The sequence below is a fragment of the Salmo salar genome, chromosome 11 (genome assembly GCF_965601325.2).
Source record: "Salmo salar chromosome 11, fSalSal1, whole genome shotgun sequence".
Classification (NCBI taxonomy): Eukaryota; Metazoa; Chordata; class Actinopteri; order Salmoniformes; family Salmonidae; genus Salmo; species Salmo salar.
In genome coordinates, this window is record NC_138301.1 from 96,991,236 (window position 1) to 97,003,862 (window position 12,627).

General features: G+C 40.5%; 1 protein-coding gene across 1 annotated transcript in view; it reads right to left on the reverse strand.

Annotated features, from left to right (window-relative positions):
* LOC106563268 (astrotactin-2) overlaps window positions 1-12,627 on the reverse strand; it is a 537,304-nt gene that overhangs the window by 231,177 nt on the left and 293,500 nt on the right. The gene's annotated exons all lie outside the window — the stretch shown is intronic.

Sequence of the window (12,627 nt, forward strand, 5' to 3'; positions counted from 1 at the left end):
TAGGACATATCTGGGGTTTATCTTATTTGGATGACGGGCAGCCATAACAGGAGAGTGATGTTGATGTCAGACATAATACCAGCTGACAGACATTTCGATCCTGATGGATGGCCAGATGTCCCAAAGGCCAGAGTGGCGTGTCACCCCAGGGGATTGTGGGATAGCATACAGAGTGTGACATTGCCCTTTCACCGACATCTCAAGGCTGCTAACCGTGCGATGGTCTAAACATGTGACGAAGTACCATAGATGCATAGGTTGACCAGCTCTGGTTAAAATGGGCATTTTACATTTGATTTTAGTATAGAGTAGTGTATATATGGGGTTCAATATAGAGCATTGATATGTCATGTCACTCAATTTCAGAGAGTGAGACATTTCTGAACCACTACTTTTACCAGGAAGTGGACTTGATCTTTCTGGTGAACCCTTTTCAGTTGTAAGCATTGTGGTTATTACTCATACATACCGGCCATGATAAATACATACCGGCCATGATACATTGTGTGTAGCGATAGACTTGTAATGTAGATAAAGTAGCCCTGTAGCTGTGGTGTGTTCCTGTGTTAACGAGACTATACCGTAGAATGACATCACACACAAACAATCCACTGCAGCTAAACCAATCAATACTGCACTGCTCCCATGGGTGTCTGTCATCCACAGTATCAATCTGGATCTTTACCGTTAGAACTTGTCATAATGGCATCTGTACAATAATAGATTCCACAAAAGATCATACAGGCTTCTTGATGTTATCATTGGCCACATGGGTCTGATCAGAATTTATAATGACCAGGGGAGAATAAATGAAGTACTCAGACGGAGTAGAAAGATATTGAGGGGGAGCGGGAGGGAAGGAGAGATGGGGAATAGGGAGAGCTCCCTCACTTACACTGGAGAGCCTTGGAAGTGCTGTTTTACGAGACTGTTAGGCTGCGATATTGATCAGCGTTGGAGATGGTGTCGGTGAGGCAGATTAAGAAAACAAATAAAACATGGTGAAACAATTACCCAGCACTCCTAAAGGGCAACAGTAAACGCCCAATGGCCGGTCCATAAATGACAGCACAGTGTTATATTCGTATCTATCAATAGCCTAATATGGGGACTTAGAGAACACAAACACATACCTCAGAGGCTAAATTCACCACCTCATGTGACTGGAAGCTATTAGTTATTAGTTTGTTAGTTTGTTCTAATCACCTTTCACACCCCAAGTTTTAATCAGTTTCCGTGCAATTTACTGAGATCCTTTTCCTTAATGACTGGGGCCTCGGCTGACATACACATTCAAATGTAAAATTTTTGTAATTAATCTTAGCGCCTGGCATATCTATTCAGTGGATGAGGTAATAGTCAAGGAGGCGATTGCAGTCGTTGACCCCCATGTGTCATCATACACCAGAGACCGCCATATGAGCTGAATGGAAAAACAAGGAATCAGCAATGATGGGGGAGAAAGAGGAAATACAGAAGAGAACTAGTGGGTTGATAAGTAATTAATGTGTAGTAGGATTTTTAAGTAACATATACACCAGGTAGAATACACTTTGAGAACGATACAAGGTAAATCATATCGTCTGGTGATAGATACACATTTGGACATCTATCTGACAGCTTGATTCGATTTGGAGCTGACAGAGACGTATGCCCAATTCTTTGTTATTTCTCCTATGAATTGGAAATTAGAGTGATGGAACAGCTTTATTCCACGAGTGCCAAAACACTGAGGACTGACGATCCCCTCAGAGAAATATGAAGTCTCTTCCAGCTGTTACGTTGTTCATTTTAATTCTTCCAATGCTTAATCTTCAAAGTGAAATGACACCGCTGTGTTTAATATTAATAATACATGAATATATTTTCAATGACCCCAAAGTCGCTTTATTGAAGAAACTAAACAAAAAACAGAGATTAAAACAAGTCAATGCCAGAACAGCAGGAAGAAACCAAAACATGAAACAAAGAGAAGGGGGATGGGCTTAAAGAAGGGAAAAGAGTGTGATCTGTCACTGTACATTATGAGTGAGTGAGCAGATGTGTGTGTGTGTGTGTGTGTGTGTGTGTGTGGTGGTGGGGGGGGGGGGGCTTGGTGGTAGGCCAAGGTGAAGAGGTGAGGCTTTAGGAGGGACTGAAAGATGGAGGAAGGGAGTTCCAGAGCCTTGGAACAACCTGTAAGGTTTCTTAATTAAAAACTGCTGAGCCTTTTTCTGAAATTAAATATTCATTGGATTTGTCCATGACTTCTCTTCAAATTTTAAAGAACAAATGGTCAAGTACCAATGCCTCACACACACTAACAGACTCACAGAACAGAGAGCAAAAGGACAAGAAGAGAGAAAGTGTGGCTAGAGCTCAATTCAATAAGACACGTTGTTATTCTCCCTCCAATCTAAACTAGTCCCAAAATTATAACTTGTTCTCCATCTTCTTTTCAATAGTGAGCCAACAAAGAACAGGAAAGAGCAGGTGCTCATAATGTTTTGTACAGTCAGTGTACTGTACAGAGCAATGTGTTTGTAACATAAAATCACAATAAAATCACAGTATCCAATTGCAATACATATATTTGTGAGAATTGCAATACATATCGTATCAGCACCACAGTATGTGATAATATCATTTCGTGAAGTCCCTGGCAATTCCCAGCCCTAATATCTAACTCAGCAAAGCTCTGCCAGTCAGGAATAGTCTCTGGATTTAATACTTTCCCCACCGGTTTAATGTGCAGTCGGGCTGTGACTGAGCCAAATTGAATTGCTCCTCTTTTTTAACCCTGACACGATCTTATCAGTGAAGACATAAAACACAGCCCAACAGTGGATGGCAGATCTGCCTTGACTCCTAGATTATACTGTGATTATGACATCAAACAAAAGCACTGATTCAATTGTCCCTCTTACTGCATGTGGCGCCTGAATAATCAATGCTTTTACATAGACAGAGGTGGTATTGCTGTTATTTCAAGGAACAGGGAGGGTGTATTATCTGTGCGGACTTCTTTTTCAAAAGCCTGATATTTACGATAATAGAAAGTGACAATGCAGTACCTTATTGTATTCAAAATAGTTGAAAATATTTTGTTTTTGAATGACTCCACTACTAACCCAAGCAAAAAATAATAGGCCTTTTGATATGGTCAATGGAGTTATGGCCACTATACATCACAATGATCAACTTTCAGACAATACACTTCAACTTGAAAAACTTTAATAAAAGTCGGCCTAAAGGCTTATCTCTGCCCTTTGAGCCCAGCGAACACCAATATGTGTGTCTTCCAGACAGGAGAGAACATGGCCTAAGTTAATATTAAGGACATCACCCAGAATCAAAGTATGTTTGCCATGGAGCATGACTTTGTTTGGAATTCAATCAATGTCTGGAGGTTACCAAAAACTGTGGGTCAAAATATGACTTACGTTTAGTTTCAAACACAAGTGCATTTTCTTAAAGCAGGAGCAATGCTATTTTCAGACAGTGGGGGTTTGATTTAACTCCAGCCTCAGTGACATTGCAGAAAGGACTAATGTAAACGCTTCACGCAGACTGTCTCCCCTAAAAAGCATACCCCCGGTATGATAAATGACACGGCCGATCCCCCCCGTTTAACCACCATAACCACAGTGAAATTATGAAAAGGCATTTGAAGGAAATTCTAACCATTGAAATGTATGGTAGTGAGTTGAACTGTTCAGTGGGACAGGAAAAGTGGTGATGTGCATATTTACAGAACGCTGGACCACAGGGACAAGCGGTGATAGGGGGATGAGGAAAAATACACAGCTCATGGTGAGGGGGAGTTGCAATGTTTTCCCCCAGACGTCTCTTCAATATAATACTAAGTAGGGCAACAGAGCACAGATTTGCTACTTGCTCAGAACTAATTATTTAATTTTTGACTTCCAAAGTGTGCTCCACATTATAATGGTGTGTGATATAATGGGAAAACTGCTTAGCAATACATAAAGAGCAAACCAAGACTTGTGTATCATTTCCGAAAATAATTAGAATTTGACAGCCAAATAAAAGTCTAAGATGGAGTCTGAAATCAATGACGCATCAGTGCCATACTGCATCCCAAACAATATTCCAGAAGACGTCCCAAAAGGAAAAGTGAAATGATGAGGGATATGCCGATAAAATGATGCCATCTGCTCTTTCCTTGACTACACCCATTAAGAAGATGGATACTTTATCTGTAGCTACAATGAATGGAGTAGAACTATCTCAGGAGAATAATTCAGCTGGAACAGGTGAACTTCTACCAACACAACCACAGAGTTGACAGAGCCACATGAACTTCTCCTGGCTTCCCCAGCGAGACTATTGAGCACATCAAGAGTGTGTAGGTGGAGGAGTGTGTGTGCACTTCAGCACAGATCAATGTGTGCTTCCTTGGAGCGAACTTCACAGATTTAAAGGTTAGCTTGGCCTTTTGACTGTGTCAGGGCTGGCACTCTACTGACTCCCACCCCCAGGCAGGCACTCACACCTGTCTGTCAGAAGGGGAAAAGTCTGCCTTAACTCAATCTTAAACTGTGACAGAACAGCACATAAGTTACGTGCCTCTGTGATTGTATTATGTTCTATTGTGTGTTTGTGTAACATGCACTAAAGGGAATATTATATTTGTGTGTCTCAGATTATCTGTACATTGAGTGGGGGGGAGGACATTGATGCTGCATACATATTTGTAAAGTGGTTTTGTTTTGGCCTAATGTAGAGAGACCTAGTTGACTCCTCTTACATGCAGATGCTTCCAGTAAATTTCCTATATAAATGAGAACCCGCATTTCCCTCGTTTACAGGGAACAATAAAGGGAAAGAAAAACATGAACGATGACTTCAAAACCTCTGCATGGACCTCTGCATGGATTTATTTCCATAATGCATTAAATGGGTCTCCTGAGTTCCAGACAGGGTAAAGAAATGAGTCACTTAATGGAATTTAAGCACCAGTGTGGCGGGCAACACCATTGTGTGTCTAGCTCCATTCTGACATGGGGTGTTGCAAAGCAGAATTAAAAGAATCAAAGAGAAAATAATACCGCCACAACTCTGACCCTCTGAGACATGCGGTGCAGGGGGAGGTTTTTATCCGTCGCAAATGTGCATTAATCACGTAGGCACAGGCAGGGAGCTTTCTCCAACAGTGTTTATTCAGAATACCAATTAATAGAGCATTTCCATTTCCTGGAAGTACAAACAAGTGGTGGGGTAACTAACACCCTCCTAGCTGGAGACTCACGGCCTGAAGTCCAGACTCAGGATGAGAGGAAATTGAACAAGACGGCCGTGTTACTGTTTCTATATTTTTTTTCTTTCTTTCTTCCTTCTCTTTTTAGTTTTTACTTCAGAGGTTGAACACAGCTCTCCGGGCCTTTGATAAAGTTGTGTCTGTATTTCAATGAGCTGTGATGGGCAGCATTAGTCACATCAATACTGGTGTCTATCGTCTTTGCAAATCAACCCTTTGCTATGGAGTTTGTTAGAAGTCAGTTTGAATGCTGACAGTGGAGGGGAGAGAGAGGCAGCAGTCCGTGGAAACTTTTAATAAGATTGTCCGCTGGTCCACACATATACCCTGGGGCTCCATGTGGGCTAGTCTGGGACAACACCATCATATTAGTCCTGCTTCATTTATACTTCATTCACAGCTGGACTCAGTCTTCACTGACATAGCCAGCAAAATTAATATTTTATTTTGCGGCTATCTGAATTTTAAACAAAATCGCTGTATGCAATCAGAGCTTCACAACCAGGCTACTGAGACTGTGTACTTTATGGAAGAAGCTACCTGACATGGTTGTGTCCTACTGGGATATGGAGCATGATGAATTTATTCAATAAATATGTGCAAGTACTTACAAGGAAATCAAATGGCCGAGAGTGATTGGTAGCTTTTCTTTGCTACAGTAAAACATATAGTCATTGCTGGATTTTATAACTATTCATTTTTTAACCCACTATTGATTGCTGGCTCCTTGTCTTTGTGGCAACACAAAGCAGAAATCAAATAGCAGCCCACTTCCTAGAAAGTGGGAGGATAATTAGCTTCCAGCGTGAGCAGCAGTTGAAACGACCAGCGTACCCTTTGAACCTTGTTATTTATTCTCATCAATAAGACTGCCACCTTTACAGCACCTTAAAGGGCATGCTTAGAATATATTTACAATTTTAGCTGAAACGGTTAGATATCCTTTAAAGGGACCAATCAGCTTTGTTGGGGCAACCTTTTATTCAGTTGGTAATAAACAAGGAATTATTTTCTTTCTAATCTAAGAAAGACATGAACATCAAATCCTTTTATATTCAACATTAATCTCTATCAAACTCATTGGTGTGCAAATGAAGACAGAAACATTGAGTAAGACCAAGATGTCTCTGTTATAGAGCAGTTTAATCTAAATCGATATAGCAGGATGAGGTGAAATACAGAAGGCAATGCTCAAGGTTTTGTGTGAATCGGTAGGGTTACGACTCACTTTGGAAGAATAAGCTGCAGTTCTCAAAATACATTACACTCCTACACACGACAGATTAAAAGTCTGAAACAGCTTGACAACAACATGCTACCTTTTCATGTATAGCAACCAAGTTGACTCTACCTGATGCACATGTCTACAAGTCACTTGTTAAATCCACTTAAATCAGTATAGATGAGGAGGAGACCGGTTAAAGAAGGAATTTTAAGCCTTGGGACAATTGAAACATCGATTGTGGATGTGTGCCATTCAGAGGGTGAATGGGCAAGACAAAATATGTAAGTGCCTTTGAACAGTGCCATTCAGCAACATTCCGAATGAGATCTGAATTTTCTAAGTAAATGAATTAGAATTTCACATAGGAACCAGATTGATCCTCATCAAGCCAAAGCTACATCTCAGTTTATTGCACCTCAATATTGTGTTGCTTTTCTCTTTTACTTCATAATCAAATTCCCAAGACCATCGGGAATCATCTATTTCAGATTACTGTATGAATACTTGATAATTATTATTTTAGTGGAGGGAAATATTGTACACCAGATAAGCTTTTATTCTGATATATTTTTATTCCTTGAAAGTCAGGCATATTGATTTTAATTGGCAAGGTGACAGTTTAGATTCCCTCATGTCTGAAGAATATAGGCTACACTAATACACTATTAAAAAAAAGTCACTTCTGACAGTAAATTGAAACCATGACAAAACATTGGGTTTTGTCATCACACAAAAAGTGTGATGCAATTAAACATGCTAGTTATTGGTCATTCTATTTCCTCTCTCTGCAGTGACAGGTTGAGACCAGTGTGTTACTGTCCTGTACCCCACCGCATGGGCCTTGGTTGGGTAGTCACTAGTGTCAAAACTGAACCAGTGCTATTGCAATGTCATGGCGGTGCTTTGGGAAATGAAATCATGTCAATAAATAAAGAGCAGGTTGGTTGGTTGACCTGTGAGGCCTCGCTACATTACGGTGCTAATGATGCATAGCTGCTCTGGGTTTCGTTAGTTACACTGAATTATCATGGCCACTGGAGAAAAGAACATCATATTTCCTCAGACAGTCATCAGACAATATTATGTTACAGAGCGCTATTGAAAAACAACATGATGTTTTGTAGACAAAGCACTCCAATCACTCAAAGGCTACTAAAGGAACCAAAGCCAGATGCCAAGAAACAGAGTAATTTTTAAACAATTTCTTGGAAGTAAATAAACCTCTGCTTGACATGCAAGTTAATTAAAAATATACAACCTCTCCCTCGATGTCAGTAAGACCAAGGAGTTGATTGTGGACTACATCGATGGGACTGCAGTGGAGCTAAATCACTAAGGACTTAAGATTTTACACACGGCGCGCATCTTCCCCCTCAGGAGGTTGAACAAGTTTGGCATTGGCCCTCAAATCCTCAAAAAGTTATACAGCTTCACCATTGATAGCATTTTGATTGGCTGCATCACTGCTTGGTATTGCAACAGCACTGCCCTCGATCGTGGGCGCTACAGAAGGTGGTGTGGACAGCCCAGTACATCACTGGAGCCAAGCTCTCTGCCAACCCAGGACCTCTATATCAGGCGGTGTGAAAGGAAGTCCAGAAAATCGTTAGACTGTTCTCTGCTTCCACACAGCAAGCGGTACAGGTGCATCAGGTCTGACACCAACAGGCTCTTGAACAGCTTCTATCACCAAGCCAAAATATTGCTAAATAGCGAACAAAATGGCTACACTGACTGAGTTGACCCTTTTATTTTTGCACAGTCTCTATAAACATTCACAGGACTCTAACACACTCACGCACACTCACACTACAACACACACATAACATTCACACACATTTATACTTACTCTACACACACTCAAATACAATCTTCATTTACGCTGCTGCTACTCCGTTTATCATATATCCTGATGCCTAGGCACCTTACCCCAATACATATCTACCTCTATCACTCCAGTATCCCTGCACATTGTAAATGTGGTACTTGAGCTGACCCTGCATTTACATTACATGACCAAAAGTATGTGGACACCTGCTCGTCGAACATCTCATTCCAAAATCATGGGCATTAATATGGAGTTGGTACCCATTTGCTGCTATAACTGCCTCCACTCTTCTGGAAGGCTTTCCACTAGATGTTGGAACATTGCTGTGGGGACTTGCTTCCTCCATTCAGCCACAAGAGCATTAGTGAGGCCAGGCACTGATGTTGGGTGATTAGGCCGATCTCGACAAACCATTTCTGTATGGACCTTGCTTTGTGCTCGTCTAGAATGTTGTTGTATGCTGTAGCATTAATATTTACCTTCACTGGAATTAAGGGGCCTATCCCAAACCATGAAGGACAGCCCCAGGCCATTATTCCTCCTCCACCAAACTTTACAGTTGGTACTATGCATTGGGGCAGGTAGCACACTCCTGGCATCTGTCAAACCCAGATTCATCCGTCGGACTGCCAGATGGTGACGTGTGACTCATCTCTCCAGAGAACGCGTTTCCACTGCTCCAGAGTCCAATGACGGTGAGCTTAACACCACTCCAGCCGACGCTTGGCATTGCGCATGATGATCTTATGCTTGTGTGCGGCTGCCCAGCCACGGAAACCCATTTCATGAAGCTCCCGATGAACAGTTCTTGTGCTGATGTTGCAACAGACAGACAATTTTTACAATCTACACGCTTCAGCACTCGACAGTCCCATTCTGTGAGCTTATGTAGCTTACCACTTTGCGGCAGAGCCACTGTTGCTTCTAGACATTTCCACTTCAATATTACAGGACTTACAGTTTACCAGGGAGCTCTAGCAGGGCAGAAATTTGATGAACTGACTTACTGGAAAGGTGGCATCCTATGACGGTGCCACGTTGAAAGTCACTGAGCTCTTCAGTAAGGCCATTCTACTACAAATGTCTGTATATGGAGATTGCATGGTTGTGAGCTCAATTTTACACATCTGTTAGCAACGGGAGTGGCTGAAATAGCTGAATCCACTAATTTGAAGGGTTGCCCACATACTTTTGTATATATAGTGTAGCTTACTTTCTCGTGTTCTTCTTATTTCTATTTATTTGTTCTACCTTATACAAATGTTTAGTACTACATTGATATTGATCACTGCATTGCTATGTTTAGAGCTTTCAAGAAAGTCATTTCACTGTACTTGTGCACGTGACATTAAAACATGAAACTAAAGGGACCAGGGAAAGATCAATAATATTTATTATAATTCTAATTTGGTCACAAATTTGGCCCGTTGCAGGGTATTTGAATCAGAAAGTAACAGAATGTAAGGCAATTTAGACAATGGCAGAGAGTTCTAGCTTGATTAATTCTGTTAAATGAAGCGGGCTCATCTGGTCTCAACCTCCTTTCGTCCTGCCCTTCCGTCACCTCCCCTGTTTTTGTTATTATTTGTGTGTGTCTTTCAAAGCCACCTACTATAGCTTTCCCCACCCTGACCCCTTCAAATTCGCCCTTTTAAGAGGGTTACCTATCTGCCTTTCATCCACTCTTTCAGTAATAACAGCTTAGACAGAGGTGGAATATACACTTAAAAGGATTAGTTTTCACAAAAACAGTCCAAATATGATTGTTTTAGCAGAGAACTCATCTCTTTGTAGCAATCACCTAAGTAATTTGGAGATGACAAGGACTCCCAATGAATTCTTAGAATGTTGTGTTATGGGTTGTTAAAATGACCTAGAACTATAATAACATAATACAGTAAAATAAGATCAGGTCTCTATTGAAAAATGTATTTTCTCTCAATGAGACTAACCTGGACAGATCAAGGCTAAATAAATATAAAAAAGTTAATAATGGCCTACTGTATTTAAACAACAATTACATAGCTTGATTCTAGGCAGAGATACCTATTGCATCTCACTTTGCTTAGTCACCCACACAATGTGCTTTGTTGTCAATCAAAACTATTTTCCTTGACTTTTATTCCAAGTGTCCTCTCCTCTCTGATTGTAATGTCACCACTTAAGTAAATGTTAAATCTGTCTTCATATTCATGAAAACCATATGGCATAAGACAAGTTGTCAAAATAATACCCCCTTCTGTTACCTATGATGGATGAACTAGTGCCTTTACTCTTTGAAGAAAATGCCATAGTTTAATCCCATAAAATATAAAGCCATAATTCAATGTCAACGGAAAATATTAAATGAAAAGCTAGCCCCACTTTTGAGGGGATTATCAAACATTGAGGACAATTTCTTTCTTAGTGGAGTTGAATTGTAGCACACATCCCACTTTGAATGTTTGGATGAAAATCGGTAAATGGGGAAAAGAGTGATACAATTGAAAAAAACCGTAGGAAAAAAAACCCACATGCGAGTATCAAAAGTATTAAAAAATGTACCATGGTAGTACAATGAAAGAAATGCCATGGTACTATCATGTTTTTTGGTCACTACCACTACTGACCAAAATGACACTTTGGTCATTTCTAAGGTCATAAAACCATGTATGAATATGGTTTAGTTTGTTTAATAACCTCTCTTGGGTAGGGGGCAGTATTTTGAATTTTGGATGAATTAGGTGCCCAAAGTAAACTGCCTGTTACTCAGGCATGGAAGCTAGGAAATGCATTTGCATGGTAGTATTTGATAGAAGACACTCTAAAGTTTCCAAAACTGTTAAAATAATGTCTGTGAGTATAACAGAACTGATATGGCAGGCAAAAACCTGAGGAAAATCCATCCAGGAAGTGGGATATTTTTGATGTGGGTACTTTCTATTGAATGCCTATACAGTATCTGTTGGGTTAGGACCTAGATTGCAGTTCCTATGGCTTCCACTAGATGTCAGTCTTTAGATGAGGAAGAATGAGACCTTTCTTTCAGTGGACTGAAGAAGGAAGCAGAGCTGGTTTGCGCACGACCGATTGCGCGCCGTTCGTTGTTTTTCCTTTCTATTGAAGACCAGTTGAAATATGATCAATTATTTAGACAATAGACAACCTGAGGATTAATTATGTTTCGACGAACTTTACCGGTACTATTAGGATGTTTTCGTCTGCATGTCGTGACCACCTTTAAGCCAGTGGATTACTGAACAAAACTCGCCAACAAAACGGAGTTTTTGGGACATAAAGAGGGACTTTAATCGAACAAAACAAACATTTATTGTGTAACATGGACTATTGTGACTGCAAACATATGAAGATCATCAAAGGTAAGTGATTAATTTTATCGCTATTTCTGACTTTTATAATTCCTTTACTTGGTTGTAAAATGTTTGTATGCTTTTGTAAGCGGGGCGCTGTCCTCAGATAATCGCATGATATGCTTTCGCGGGTAAAGCCTTTTTGAAATCTGACACAGCGGCTGGATTAACAAGAAGTTAATCTTTAAGCCGATGTATAACACTTGTATTTTTATGTATGCTTAATTTGACTATTTCCGTATTTTGAATTTGGCGCTCTGCAATTTCACCGGATGTTGGCCAGCTGGGACCAGAACCAAAAGAAAAGAAATAATCAGATGGACAATTAATAGCAGAAGATGGTATGGTTTTGGGTACTCCTCTTCAGAATGTAATTGTGGGAAGAAATACTGATATGGGGGATGAAAATTTGGTGAGCATGGACAACAATGCTCTCAACTTGCGCTCATCCAGTCCCCAGCTCAGGCTGTTACCTTACGACCCCGGCATTCCAGTCAAGCCCCAGGGGGAAAAGATGAGAGGGCAAGAGGGTGTCACTTCTTGAGATGCAAAATAATATTGTGATGCTTTTGACAGCAAAAATAGATAAAAGGGCAAATGGCTTGGAGGACATGGTTAGGGAGAATACGATTAAAAATGCAGCCATAAAAAAATCTGTTAACTTTATATATGGAGAAGTGAAAACCCTCAAAAGTGACATGAAGTAAGTGGAAGTTATGAAAATGAAAAGAAGGTGGCTGAACTCGAGCAAAAGGTGAATGAGGCAGAGAGATACAAGCGCAAGTGGAACCTTAGGCTCCATGGAATTCCAGAGCAGTTGAGAACATCAAATGCAGAGTTGTTGACATCTGTGGAGCTGTTATTCCCAAATCAAAAGCCAAACTTCAGGAAAATGTTCATTGTTTGGGAAGACTCAAGGATCAAGACGAGACCGAGGACAACCATCATCCAGTTCACCAACAGA